Here is a 13988-nt window from a genome sequence, read left to right on the forward strand (position 1 = left end):
GGCCCTGGTGGCCACTCGAACCATATACTAAAATAGTGGTATAAGTACCACGAACAGAAAAGGGAAAAGGCCTAGGGCCTCTAGAATCGCTGGGCCTACAAGGAGCTAACGTCAGTTAGTGACCAGGAGGTCCACGGGTGGCGTGTGCAGAGCAAATAGTCACACGCGTGCTCCCATAGGTTTCAATGGGTGCGTAAAAAGTACAAAGTTACTGCAAAAGGAATCTTCCGGATGACCTAGGAACTTAAGATTTGGAACACAGGCACTAGAGATGTAATACTACACTTGGGCACAGGTGTGCCAGCTTTACCTCACCCACAGGAAGCGGGTGCATAGGCCTCGAAGTGCGTCGGGTTTCTTCTATCTGTTCCGTGGGGCCTGTAGACAAAAGGGCTGCAGGCGGTCGGTCGGGAAGAGATGCAGTGGATCCAAGAGTGGATCGGAGATGTTGAAGACCTGAAAGCAGAGGGGACAGTGTTCACAGTCACTAGCCAGTGACCAGCGTGGCACCAGGTGGGTACCAGGCGATGTCGGGTGCAAACAGGAAGGAAGGTGTAGCTTGACTCTGCAGCCACGTGGTCCCTGAAGGTCGACGACGTCCAGGAGTCGAGTCACGAGCTGTCCCACGCAGGCTCTCGCTGTCGGCGGTGTCGGCGACTTGATCGAAGCAAACAAGCCTTGGCAAAAGCAATTGTTGTAGGCAAGGAGTTTAAGCTGATGGTTCTGACCAGCAAGGTCAGAGGAACTGCTCCTTTGGAGGGGAGCAAGGGCCAGTCTGGAGCAACCAGACCAGCGGTGTTTGTCGTAGATTTCGTCGCCAAGATGGCCACTAGCCAGCGGGCCAGCAACCGGTTAGGCGCGTCGAGTGGCAAAATGCAGAAGGGCCCCACGCAGATCGTGGAGATGCTGGAGGGCTCACCTTTGGTGCAGATGCTGCTCGAGGGTTGGGCTTCTCAGGACCCAAAGCACAACTTGGAGGGAGCCTCGGTTGTTGCACTGGTCAGCTTGTCGTAGTCGTTTCAAGATGGCTGGCTCCACGTGTCTCGGTGCCTCCACGGGTCTCCTCTTTGCAGGGACTGTGGATCGGGCGGTGAGAGGTCTGGAGGTCCAGGTCTTGTCAGTCTCTGGGCTCGGGCTCCGGCGGGAGGCGGCGGCAAAGCAGACGTTGATTCGCTGGATGGTGCTTGCGTTAGCAAGGTGGTCACTCCCTGACCACAGGGGAGATTGGCTTCAGTCCTCTGTGCAGCAGAGCGTCGAAGTTCCCGTCTTCTTCTTAGTTTTAAGTTGATTCCAGGATGTCTGAAGTCTTAGGACACAGCTCCTACCTTTATTCGGATTCTAGGGGCCGGACTACCTGCTAGGTCCCTCCCTATGGGTGGGACCAGGAAGGGGGGTGGTTACACCCCCAATCCTTTGTCCAGCTCGCCCCAGGCCCGGGACTGGTGTGCCCCAGGACCGGTTTGAACTGGCATATGCACCGAGGCTCCTTGTGAGCCACAGGCATGTCTGGTTTCTTTCAAGCCCTACCTGACCAATACACAAAATCCTGTCTGGGGTGGTGCACGCACCTCCCCTGGCAGGAAACCCTTTGTCCACACCTCCCAAGCTGGAAGGACTCCCAGCAGCAGGAGGGCAGACTTGTGTCTGTGGTGGCAGCATCCATTTTGTGGAGCTGAGGCTATGTCTGATTTTACCCGGGTTTCAGGTACTGTACATGTCGTGTCCCTCTAGAAGGGTGGAATGCTAACCCCGTCGCCAGAATTGGCGAGGGGTTAGTATTCCAATTCGTATGACACCTTACTCGACATGTTTTGATAAAGCCAAACCAAAGATAGCATTTAACCGCGAGGTTCATAATGCACTTAAGAGTATATGGTATGACGATATCTGGAAACAGTAGAAGGAAGTTGTTCCGACCACTGCAGACAGGCTCAGCTCATGCCAGAGCACCATCTCACATGGAACCAAGCACTCTGCCTTCAGGATTGTTAAGGCCTGCCATAGGAGTGACTTATAGGTTACCAGGTGTCCCATTTAAGGTTAGGTATAGGTATACTACACCTAAGTAAGAGGTGATTACACCAACTTACCCCAGCTGAGTGATCAGCCAGTTGTGTCAAATTGTTAGGCCAAGCCTGGGGTGGCATAATACATGCTGCAGCCCTTGGCAGGCCTTGGGTACACCAATGCCCTGGGTACCTAGTGTACACTGGTACAGGGGCTGACAGGGTGATCCACTTCCAATTGGTTATGCACCTAGGGTGCATAGTTTTAATTTAGTAGAGAGAACAGCAGGCTGGGGGTCTGATTGGCAGGCCCACAGCCTCAATATGTCAAAAACCAGTGAAGCAAAAAGCAAAAATTTGGGGTGACCATAGGATAGCAGACCCTACTCTCCTACACAACCCCCCCCCAAACGCTGGGACATTAAACTAGCCTTGACCAGTCTCGTCTTCATGTCCTAAGTGGAAGTACCTGGAGAGACCATCTGCATTCCCATGGTCAGTACCTGGCCGGTGCTCCACTGTAAAGTCCATCCCCTGTAGGGAAATGGACCACCTAAGCAGTTTGGGGTTTTCACCCTTCATCTGATTTAGCCACAAGAGGGGCTTATGGTCGGTCTGAATCTTGAAGTGAGTGCCAAACAAGTATGGCCTCAGCTTCTTCAGGGCCCACACCACAGCAAAGGCCTCCCTCTCAATAGCTGACCAATTCTTCTCTCTGGGGGTCAACCTTCTGCTAATAAAAGCAATGGGTTGGTCTTGACCATCTACATTAAGTTGTGACAGCACAGCTCCCACACCCAACTCAGAAGCATCTGTTTGGACAATAAACTCTTTGGAGTAGTCAGGACTTTTCAGGATAGGTGCAGAGCACATGGCCTCCTTCAGGTCATCAAATGCCTTTTGACAGCTTACTGTCCACTGAACCTTTTTGGGCATCTTCTTGGATGTCAGATCATTAAGAGGAGTCACAATGGACCCATAGTTCTTAACAAACTTCCTATAGTACCCAGTCAAGCCCAAGAAAGCTCGAACTTGAGTCTGGGTGGTTGGAGGGGACCAGTCCTTGATGGATTGTATCTTACTCTCCAGTGGTTGAACTTGGCCTCCACCTACAAGGTGGCCCAAATATACAACCTTACTCTGCCCTATCTGGCACTTAGTAGCCTTGATAGTGAGGCCTGCCCTTTGCAGAGCCCCAAGAGCCTTCTTCAGGTGGATCAGGTGATCCTCCCAGGTGGAGCTAAAGACAGCAATGTCATCAAGATATGCTGCGCAAAAGTCATCCAACCCAGTAAGGACTTGGTTCACCAGCCTTTGGAAGGTGGCAGGTGCATTCTTCAGACCAAAGGGCATCACCACAAACTGGTAGTGCCCACCTGGGGTTGAGAATGCTGTTTTGGCCTTAGACTCCTCAGCTAATCTGATTTGCCAATAGCCAGCTGTTAAGTCAAATGTGCTCAAAAACTTTGCAGAAGCTAGTTTGTCTATGAGCTCATCTGCCCTTGGAATAGGGTGTGCATCTGTCCTGGTGACAGCATTGAGTCCTCTGTAATCCACACAGAACCTCATCTCTCTCTTGCCATCTTTGGTGTGAGGTTTGGGGACCAGAACCACTGGGCTAGCCCAGGGGCTCTCTGAGGGTTCAATGACACCTAATTCCAGCATTTTATGTACCTCAGCCTTTATACAGTCCCTGACGTGGTCAGGTTGTCTGTAAAGTTTGTTCTTTACAGGCAGACTGTCACCAGTGTCCACAACATGGGTACACCAGTCAGTTTGGCTAGGTATCAAGGAAAACATATGTGAAAATGATTGTAGAACCTGTCTACATTCAGTCTGCTGATGGGCAGTGAGGTTGCCTCCAAGGGTCACTCCTTCAACTGAGCCATCTTCAGGGTTCTGAGACAACAGGTCTGGGAGAGGGTCACTCTCTTCCTCCTGTCCCTCATCTGTAGCCATGAGCAAGCCCATGTCTGCCCTGTCAACATATGCTTTAAGCCTGTTAACATGGAGTACCCTGTGGGGACTCCTGGGAGTTCCTAGGTCGACCAAGTAGGTGACCTCTCCCTTCTTTTCCAGGATTGTATGGGGTCCAGACCATTTGTCTTGGAGTGCTGCTGGGGCCACTGGCTCCAACACCCATACCTTCTGTCCTGGCTGAAACTCAACCAAGACAGCCTTTTGGTCATGCCAAGCTTTCTGTAAGGCCTGGCTTGCCTCAAGGTTTTTGGATGCCTTCTCCATATACTCAGCCATCCTGGAGCGGAGACCAAGTACATAGTCCACTATGTCTAGCTTAGGCTTTTTGAGAGGTAACTCCCAGCCTTCCTTCACCAAACACAGTGGGCCTCTCACAGGGTGCCCAAACAACAATTCAAAGGGGCTGTAGCCAACTCCTTTTTGTGGGACCTCTCTGTAAGCAAACAGAAGGCAGGGTAGAAGGATGTCCCATCTTCGCCTGAGCTTTTCAGGTAATCCTTTGATCATACCCTTTAGGGTCTTGTTGAATCTCTCAACAAGCCCATTGCATTGTGGGTGATAAGGGGTGGTGAACTTGTAGTTGACACCACATTCCTTCCACATAGCTGTTAAGTATCCTGACATAAAGTTGGTACCTCTGTCAGATACTACCTCCTTAGGAAACCCCACTCTGGAGAATACTCCCAGCAGGGCCCTGGCCACAACAGGGGCTGTAGTGGTCCTAAGGGGAATTGCCTCTGGATACCTGGTGGCATGATCCACTACCACCAGTATAAATCTGTGCCCAGATGCAGTGGGAGGATCCATGGGACCCACTATGTCTATTCCCACTCTTTCAAAGGGAACCCCCACCACAGGTAGTGGTATCAGGGGGGCCTTTGTTGTGCCACCTGATTTGCCACTGGCTTGGCAGGTAACACAGGAGCGACAAAACTCCTTTGTATCTTCATTCATATGAGGCCAGTGAAAGTGAGGGACAAGTCTGTCCCAGGTCTTGTTCTGGCCTAGGTGTCCTGCTAAAGGAATATCATGGGCCAAGGTAAGAAGGAAGCCCCTAAATTGCAGAGGTATAACCAACCTCCTGGTTGCACCAGGCTTGGGGTCTCTAGCCTCTGAATAAAGGAGCCCTTCATCCCAATACACTTTATGGGTACCTTGAGCATTCCCAGCAGCCTCAGCAGCAGCCAGCTGTCTGAGGGGTTCAAGAGAGGGACAGGATAACTGAGCCTGCCTCAAGTCAGCCCTTGAAGGTCCCCCTGTCCCCAGAAACTCAACCTGGTCAGGTTCAAGCTCTTCAGGGACAGTTCCTTCAGGGTCTTCTAGATCAGCTTCCTGGGAAGGCTGATCATCACTCTGAGGCAGGGGGGAAGGCACAGCCTTGACCCTCCTGTTCTTCTTCTTGGTAGGTGCTTGGTCCATTGTTCCAGGATCCAAGACCTGTGGTTCAGTGAGGCACTTTTTGGCCTGTGACCTGGTCACAGCAAGGACATGTGATGATATACCTAACATCTCTGCATGAGTCCTGTACTCCACTTCTGACCATAGAGAACTCTCTAGGTCATTGCCCAACAAACATTCTACTGGGAGGTCTGCACTAACCACAACCCTTTTGAGGCCAGTTACCCCTCCCCATGAGAAGTTAACAACTGCCACACTATGTGAAGTAGTGGCATTGCTGGCATTGGTCACCAGGTAGTTCTCACCTGGTATGTACTGTCCAGGGTCCACAAAGCCTGGTGTCACCATAGTGACACTGGCACATGTGTCCCTGTAGGCTTGAGCCACTTTGTCATTAATTAAAGGAGTCTGTCTGTACTTGCCCAGGTTACTGGGGCTCACAGTCAGGGACAAATCAATGTCCCCATCACAGATCAAGACTGCCTGTGTCAGGGTTCTGTCTAAGTCAGAATCTCCTTCAGTTCCCATAGTGATTCCCACTACACCCTTTGTCTGGGGACCAACACTGCTAACAGTAGTACTGGGAGCAGGTGCCTTAGGGGCAACAGTGTTGGGGGCTCCACCCTTTTTGCAATCACTAGTCCAGTGAGTTGTATTCTTGCAATGATTGCACCAGGGTTTCTTTTGACCTTCTTTCTTCTTTTTGGACTGTTGGGACCCACCCTCCTTAGTAGTAGTTTGGGGCCCTGTTGAAGACTTCTGGTCTTTAGGTTTCTGATCTCCACCCTTTTGGTCTGTTTTCTTCTGATCACCCCCTTGGCCCTGGTTCTGGTTCTTTTGCTTAACCCTGGTTCTGACCCATTTGTCTGCCTTCTTTCCCAATTCTTGGGGAGAGGTCAGATCAGAGTCAACCAAGTGTTGATGCAGTTGCTGGTTTTGACAGTTATTTAAAATCTGTTCTCTCATCATCAAATTATACAATCCTGTAAAATCAGATACCTTACTTCCCAGCAACCAACCCTCCAAAGCCTTAGTGGCACATTCAATGTATTCAGACCAGTCCTGAGTCTGTGTCTTTTGGGTGTCTCTGAACATTAACCTGTACTGCTCAGTGGTTAAGCCTAACCCATCAACTAGAACACTCTTCAGGACTCTGTAGTTTCTGACATCCTCTTCTCTAACAGTGAGGAGTCTGTCTCTGCCTCTTCCCTCAAAGGAGAGCCAGAGGATTGCTGCCCACTGGTCTTCAGGAACCTGCTGTACTTTGCAGGCCCTCTCAAGAGCAGTTATCCACTTGTGGATGTCATCCCCACTTTTGTAGGGGGGCACAACCTTAGACAGGTTTCTATTATCGAAAACCCTATCTTTGTCCTTAGGGACAATGCTGCCACCAGTGGGTATAGACCCACTCTCTTTATGCTGTCTAGCCTTGCTAAGTTTCTCTTCCATCAGGGCTACTTCTAGCTCCTGCTTCCTGATCCTCAGCTGAGCTTCTTGCATCTTGGCCTCATGTTCCCTCCTCTGAGGGGTGGTCATCCTTCTCCTGGAGTGACCTTGAGAGCCTCTAGAGCCATGGGAAGCATTGGAGTCACCTGAGCGATTCCTTTGCCTTCCAAGCCCTGTGTTAAGTCCACTGGGGAGATCCAGTGGGGTGAACCCACTGTCAGTCCCCAATAGCCTTAGTTTAGCTGGGCCAAGTATAACACTTGGCACTGGGCTAGTTCTCCCTTCATCCTCACTACTGTCAGTATCCTTTTCACTCTCATCCTCTGTGGTAGGCATCCCATCTAAGGGGTGACTATTGGGAAGGGGTACTTCAGTGGCATCTTCAGAAGGGGGGCCTCCTGTTCCTGTCCCTAAGGGGGCTAACTGGGAAGCTTTCCTGAGCTCTTTTTGATTTTCATCTTCTTGCAAGAGCTCTCTGAGCAAAGCAGAGGTAGGGTTCTTGGGCTGTTTAAGGCCTCTAAGAGTTGCCAGCTGCCTGAGCTCATTTTGATTAAGGGTAGCATAGATGGATGGTGCCCTCGGGGGGTCACTCTCAACAGAGATGGGTACAGTGGACCCCTCTGCCCCAGCCATTGCTCTTAAGTGTGGGTGGATGTGTTGCAATCTACCTACACTTGGGTTTACCTACTAAACCTATCTAGTAGTTGTAGTCAGGGTGTGCTACTCCCTTTGCTCTACAACAACTAAGTTCAGTAGAACTTAAGTATATCTAATCTTGTTTTATATGTACCTACAGGTACCTATGTGATCTTTCAATTGGTAACCAAGAGATTACAATGGTAAAACACAGCAAGCTCAAATCCAACCGCTGCTCACCAATGTGAGAAGTTGGCCTGGTATATGATGCTCACTAGTTAAAGTGATCACCTTGTACCATGCCAAGCAACCCTTATGGTGTGGTTGTAAGTCAACCTTTTCGGACCAGCTGCCCTAGTGGTAGCGTAGGCTAAGCAGTCTTTGAGGCTAAACTCGTGATGCGTGTTAAGCAAGCTGTTTTACCAATAGTAACCCCCTTTTATACCAATGAAAGGACACCACACAGATATATATTCAAAATATATATGTATTTATTTCTCAAAGTAACCCCTAGTCTCTTTATGAGCACAGGAGCACAAATCGTCAAACAAGATTATCACAGAATACACAGAAGTTGCACTTTATATGGATAGGCCCTGGTGGCCACTCGAACCATATACTAAAATAGTGGTATAAGTACCACGAACAGAAAAGGGAAAAGGCCTAGGGCCTCTAGAATCGCTGGGCCTACAAGGAGCTAACGTCAGTTAGTGACCAGGAGGTCCACGGGTGGCGTGTGCAGAGCAAATAGTCACACGTGTGCTCCCATAGGTTTCAATGGGTGCGTAAAAAGTACAAAGTTACTGCAAAAGGAATCTTCCGGATGACCTAGGAACTTAAGATTTGGAACACAGGCACTAGAGATGTAATACTACACTTGGGCACAGGTGTGCCAGCTTTACCTCACCCACAGGAAGCGGGTGCATAGGCCTCGAAGTGCGTCGGGTTTCTTCTATCTGTTCCGTGGGGCCTGTAGACAAAAGGGCTGCAGGCGGTCGGTCGGGAAGAGATGCAGTGGATCCAAGAGTGGATCGGAGATGTTGAAGACCTGAAAGCAGAGGGGACAGTGTTCACAGTCACTAGCCAGTGACCAGCGTGGCACCAGGTGGGTACCAGGCGATGTCGGGTGCAAACAGGAAGGAAGGTGTAGCTTGACTCTGCAGCCACGTGGTCCCTGAAGGTCGACGACGTCCAGGAGTCGAGTCACGAGCTGTCCCACGCAGGCTCTCGCTGTCGGCGGTGTCGGCGACTTGATCGAAGCAAACAAGCCTTGGCAAAAGCAATTGTTGTAGGCAAGGAGTTTAAGCTGATGGTTCTGACCAGCAAGGTCAGAGGAACTGCTCCTTTGGAGGGGAGCAAGGGCCAGTCTGGAGCAACCAGACCAGCGGTGTTTGTCGTAGATTTCATCGCCAAGATGGCCACTAGCCAGCGGGCCAGCAACCGGTTAGGCGCGTCGAGTGGCAAAATGCAGAAGGGCCCCACGCAGATCGTGGAGATGCTGGAGGGCTCACCTTTGGTGCAGATGCTGCTCGAGGGTTGGGCTTCTCAGGACCCAAAGCACAACTTGGAGGGAGCCTCGGTTGTTGCACTGGTCAGCTTGTCGTAGTCGTTTCAAGATGGCTGGCTCCACGTGTCTCGGTGCCTCCACGGGTCTCCTCTTTGCAGGGACTGTGGATCGGGCGGTGAGAGGTCTGGAGGTCCAGGTCTTGTCAGTCTCTGGGCTCGGGCTCCGGCGGGAGGCGGCGGCAAAGCAGACGTTGATTCGCTGGATGGTGCTTGCGTTAGCAAGGTGGTCACTCCCTGACCACAGGGGAGATTGGCTTCAGTCCTCTGTGCAGCAGAGCGTCGAAGTTCCCGTCTTCTTCTTAGTTTTAAGTTGATTCCAGGATGTCTGAAGTCTTAGGACACAGCTCCTACCTTTATTCGGATTCTAGGGGCCGGACTACCTGCTAGGTCCCTCCCTATGGGTGGGACCAGGAAGGGGGGTGGTTACACCCCCAATCCTTTGTCCAGCTCGCCCCAGGCCCGGGACTGGTGTGCCCCAGGACCGGTTTGAACTGGCATATGCACCGAGGCTCCTTGTGAGCCACAGGCATGTCTGGTTTCTTTCAAGCCCTACCTGACCAATACACAAAATCCTGTCTGGGGTGGTGCACGCACCTCCCCTGGCAGGAAACCCTTTGTCCACACCTCCCAAGCTGGAAGGACTCCCAGCAGCAGGAGGGCAGACTTGTGTCTGTGGTGGCAGCATCCATTTTGTGGAGCTGAGGCTATGTCTGATTTTACCCGGGTTTCAGGTACTGTACATGTCGTGTCCCTCTAGAAGGGTGGAATGCTAACCCCGTCGCCAGAATTGGCGAGGGGTTAGTATTCCAATTCGTATGACACCTTACTCGACATGTTTTGATAAAGCCAAACCAAAGATAGCATTTAACCGCGAGGTTCATAATGCACTTAAGAGTATATGGTATGACGATATCTGGAAACAGTAGAAGGAAGTTGTTCCGACCACTGCAGACAGGCTCAGCTCATGCCAGAGCACCATCTCACATGGAACCAAGCACTCTGCCTTCAGGATTGTTAAGGCCTGCCATAGGAGTGACTTATAGGTTACCAGGTGTCCCATTTAAGGTTAGGTATAGGTATACTACACCTAAGTAAGAGGTGATTACACCAACTTACCCCAGCTGAGTGATCAGCCAGTTGTGCCAAATTGTTAGGCCAAGCCTGGGGTGGCATAATACATGCTGCAGCCCTTGGCAGGCCTTGGGTACACCAATGCCCTGGGTACCTAGTGTACACTGGTACAGGGGCTGACAGGGTGATCCACTTCCAATTGGTTATGCACCTAGGGTGCATAGTTTTAATTTAGTAGAGAGAACAGCAGGCTGGGGGTCTGATTGGCAGGCCCACAGCCTCAATATGTCAAAAACCAGTGAAGCAAAAAGCAAAAATTTGGGGTGACCATAGGATAGCAGACCCTACTCTCCTACACACGTACTCACGCGTGTACGGCCCGTACTCACGCGTGTACGGCCCGTACACGCGTGAGTACGGGCCTATCACTAGTCTCTACGGTACCCCCAACGATAGTGATAGGCACGTACTCACACGTGTACGGCCGGTACACGCGTGAGTACGTGCCTATCACTAGGCCCTACGGTACCCCCAACTATAGTGTTAGGCACGTACTCACGCGTGTACGGCCCGTACACATGTGAGTACATGCCTATCACTAGGCCCTACGGTACCCCCAACGATAGTGATAGGCACCTACTCACACGTGTACGGCCCGTACACGCGTGAGTACGTGCCGTATCACTAGGCCCTACGGTACCCCCAACTATAGTGATAGGCACATACTCACGCGTGTACGGCCCGTACACATATGAGTACGTGCCTATCACTAGGCCCTACGGTACCCCCAATGATAGTGATAGGCACCTACTCACATGTGTACAGCCCGTACACGCGTGAGTACGTGCCGTATCACTAGGCCCTACGGTACCCCCAACTATTGTGTTAGGCACATACTCACGCGTGTACGGCCCGTACACGCGTGAGTACGTGCCTATTACTAGACCCTACGGTACCCCCAACTATAGTGATAGGCACGTACTCACGCATGTACGGCCCGTACCCACGCGTGTACGGCCCGTACACGCGTGAGTACGGGCCTATCACTAGGCTCTACGGTACCCCCAACGATAGTGATAGGCACATACTCACGCGTGTACGGCCGGTACATGCGTGAGTACGTGCCTATCACTAGGCCCTACGGTACCCCCAACTATAGTGATAGGCACGTACTCACGCGTGTACGGCCCGTACACATGTGAGTATGTGCCTATCACCAGGCCCTACGGTACCCCCAACGATAGTGATAGGCACCTACTCACACGTGTACGGCCCGTACACGCGTGAGTACGTGCCGTATCACTAGGCCCTACGGTACTCCCAACTATAGTGTTAGGCACATACTCACGCGTGTACGGCCCGTACACGCGTGAGTACGTGCCTATCACTAGACCCTACGGTACCCCCAACTATAGTGATAGGCACGTACTCAAGCGTGTATGGCCCGTACACGCGTGAGTACGTGCCTATCACTAGGCCCTACGGTACCCCGTACGATAGTGATAGGCACGTACTCACGCGTTTACGGCCCGTACACGCGTGAGTACAGGCCTATCACTAGGCCCTACGGTACCCCCAACGATAGTGATAGGCACGTACTCACGCGTGTACGGCCCGTACACGCGTGAGTACGTGCGTATCACTATGCCCTACGGTACCCCCAACGATAGTGATAGGCACGTACTCACACGTGTATGGCCCATACTCACGCGTGTACGGCCCGTACACGCGTGAGTACGGGCCTATCACTAGGCTCTACGGTATCCCCAACGATAGTGATAGGCACGTACTCACGCGTGTACGGCCGGTACACGCATGAGTACGTGCCTATCACTAGGCCCTACGGTACCCCCAACTATAGTGATAGGCACGTATTCACGCATGTACGGCCCATACATGCGTGAGTACGTGCCTATCACTAGGCCCTACGGTACCCCCAACGATAGTGATAGGCACGTACTCACGCGTGTACGGCCCGTACACGCGTTAGCACGGCCCGTATCACTGTAGTGATGGTGCCCTAGGGTTACGTGTGAAAAGCGCCGTACCTGTGTGGGGATTTAAGAATTACAATGGGGACCCATGAGGGACAAGTATTAGGGCCTAAATGCATGCTGGTTGTCATGGATACCGAGTTTCAAGTTCAAAATTTTACATCATGTGATCTGGAAAAATCAGTTGGCCACATGTAACATTGTTGCAAAGTGGTTGTTGACTTGACATGATGCTGCAAAATCGAAAGATGCAAAGGCTGTCACTGGTGTATGTTTAAGGGGATTGGAGGAAAAGTAGGATGCAAATGAGTATGACCAATCACTTGTACTCCTGTAAATGAAATAGGCCAGCAAGGCAGATATAAGGCAGGCAGAACCCATGAGAGGGCACTTGCCTGCACAACATGTTAGTCGATACAACTGCAGCTGTATTGTCTCCCTCTGGCACCATGTCAAGGACTGTGGAGAGGGCCCAGCCTTTCACCCAGGAGGAGAACGAGGCCCTGCTGGATGTGATCCTCCCACAGTACCCCATGCTGTATGGTCGACCAGGGGAGCAGGTGAGTGCTGACTGCAGTACCTTTGCCTGTGCACCTTTATTGTGTCTGTCACTTCTGGCATTGTGGCCAGGTGTGACAGACATGCAATGTTGGGTGGAGTGGGTCCCAGGGGGGGAGGGATGGCTTATGTCTCTCATGCAGGGCTTGATGTAGTTCATGTGTGCACTCCTCACTTGCATTGAGCTTACTGTGACATTCACTGCATAGTGCATGGCACATTCCGCCAGTCAAATCCTCTTGGGCGTTCTTGTTCTATTGTCCTGCGGTGATGACAGGTGACTGCACCCACAGATGTGTGTGAGAGTTGAGTGGAGCTGTGGTGAGAGTGTCCAAATGATGTGTACGCCCCCTGGACATTGATGTGTGTGAATGTTTCTTGTCATGTGGATGAGTGTCTATGTGGAGTGTTGCACCACAGCTGCATGGAGGAGGCAACTGCTCAATCCATCTGATGTGTGAAGTAAGCCGTGCTGTGTGTCTGACTTGCTGAGCTAGCCCCACACCTGTGACCCCCCCTGGCATGTGGCACATGTGCAGAGTGAGGTTTGCATCCGCTGTTGCCAATGGAAGGTGATTGATGTGTGCCTGTGTGTGTCTGTGTACTCTGCTGAGGTTTCGTCAGTGGCCTGGGGCATGTGACTGCTTTGCGGTGCTGTCCATCAGCCTTGTGTTGCTTGGGATACACAGTGTGTGCCATGATCAGGGATTGGTTCGCACCCCTCATGCCACCTGTGTACTTACTATGCCATGTAGTGCATTGGTGCGTCCCCAGTGTAAAACGTCCCTATGACTAAGGTGCTATTACTTGCCAGCATACTATGCCCTGTTCTACAAATCTAAGATGTTCAACTGTGTGTCTCTGTGACATGGTGCAGGTGTAGTGATGTTGTCCCACTTTGTCATCCACACAGGTATCCCCCTACCACAAGGGGAAGATCTGGAAGGATGCCGTCAAGGCCGTGCAATCGGCGGAGGGTCGCAGTCGGCGCCTGCCACAAGTGAGGAAGAGATGGCAGGACATCCGGTGCTGGACCCGGAGGATCGCCCGGGTCATGCTGAAGGAGGAGGCTCCTCGCAAGCATGGCGGGCGCCGGCGCCTGACCCACCAGATGCGGCGTGTCCTGGCGGTGGTCTTCCCTGACCTGGATAGGCGGATACAGGAGTTACAGCAGCAGGAAGGGGGTAGGTACATGTGTGTTTGTTGTGTGTCGCCAGCTTTTGTTGCTGCTCAGTCGCCTGGAGACACTGCCAGGGTATATATGTGCAGTGCATATCCTGTTCCCCCATAGTCAACCTGTGCTGTTCTTCCTCCCTTCCCCTCCTTGACATGT

Source organism: Triturus cristatus, chromosome 1_1 (genome assembly GCF_964204655.1).
Source record: "Triturus cristatus chromosome 1_1, aTriCri1.1, whole genome shotgun sequence".
Taxonomy (NCBI): Eukaryota; Metazoa; Chordata; class Amphibia; order Caudata; family Salamandridae; genus Triturus; species Triturus cristatus.